General features: G+C 41.0%; 1 long non-coding RNA gene across 1 annotated transcript in view; it reads left to right on the forward strand.

Moving 5' to 3' along the window:
* The first annotated feature begins 106 nt into the window (after nucleotides 1-106).
* Nucleotides 107-1,117, forward strand: part of LOC107580424 (uncharacterized) — a 1,752-nt gene continuing 741 nt past the window's right edge. The window contains exon 1 of the long non-coding RNA XR_001608637.1: nucleotides 107-180. This is a non-coding gene — a long non-coding RNA (uncharacterized lncRNA). The remainder of the gene's footprint in view (nucleotides 181-1,117) is intronic.

Genomic DNA, 1,117 nt, shown 5'->3' on the forward strand with positions numbered 1-1,117 from the left:
ACTTACTTTCTGTGACTGTGTGCAAGCAAAAGCAGTTTAAGAAAGTTACATTTTGGTCTCTGTTTTTTATGGTTTACAATCTATATTGTCTGTCTTGTCATTTGTAGAGACAACCAGGATAACAGTGAAGAGACCATGGTGTGAAGAAGAGAGAAGCACAGTAAACGAACATCTAGCAAGGTTTGTGGCAGAGCGCAGAGTTCCTGGAAAAGCAGACTGCATGAAGTGCCTAGAAGAGGAAAAGGTCCTGAAAGAACGCTCTTGGAAGGATGTTAAGAACTTTGTCTACAATACAATTGTTGCTATGAAAAGGAGGTCTGCTTCACGAATGCTTCTGTTTTAAAAGCTAAACATCATGTCCAGTTGTTCTGTTGGCCTTCATGTTGAGAGGCTTATTAGTGTTAATTTCTAACGTTAATTTCTAACGTGATCGAGTCTGTTCTGTGCACTTCAATAACTGTCTGGTTTGGTTCAGCTACAAAATCAGACATCAGAAGACTACAGAGAACGGTTCGGACTGCTGAAAGGATTATTGGTGCCCCCCTGCCTACCCTCCAAGAACTGTATACATCCAGAGTGAGGAAAAGGGCTCAGAAAATCACTCTGGATCCATCACATCCAAGCCATCTCCTTTTTGAACTTTTGCCATCTGGTCGGCGTTACAGAGCACCGAATACCAGGACAGCCAGGCACAAGAACAGTTTCTTTCCCCAGGCAATCTACCTCATGAACAGTTAATGTAAGATGCTCGGAGTCATTACTCAGCTGATGTTAGTTCAGTTCAGTTCAATAATGACTCAAAGCTGTCCACAATAAAACAAATAAATAAATAAAAAGAATGTACTTAAAATAATTCAGTCAGAAACGAACTCAATAGTGCCCTCATGAAAATGTCCTCACTCAGCTTGTAGCCAAGGTGAAAATGTGAATCACGGAGACACCTAGTGTTGAAATATAGTATACATTTACCTGTAGTTATGGCAGAAATGGTGGTCCTCATTTTGCAGGTTAAATTACTTAGTCCTCACATTGACTGTCATACAGGAATGTGTGTGTGTGTGTGTGTGTGTGTGTGTGTGTGTGTGTGTGTGTGTGTGTGTATGAGAGAGAGAGAGAG

Source organism: Sinocyclocheilus grahami, unplaced genomic scaffold (assembly GCF_001515645.1).
Source record: "Sinocyclocheilus grahami isolate Dianchi unplaced genomic scaffold, SAMN03320097.WGS_v1.1 scaffold33180.1, whole genome shotgun sequence".
NCBI classification, from domain to species: domain Eukaryota; kingdom Metazoa; phylum Chordata; class Actinopteri; order Cypriniformes; family Cyprinidae; genus Sinocyclocheilus; species Sinocyclocheilus grahami.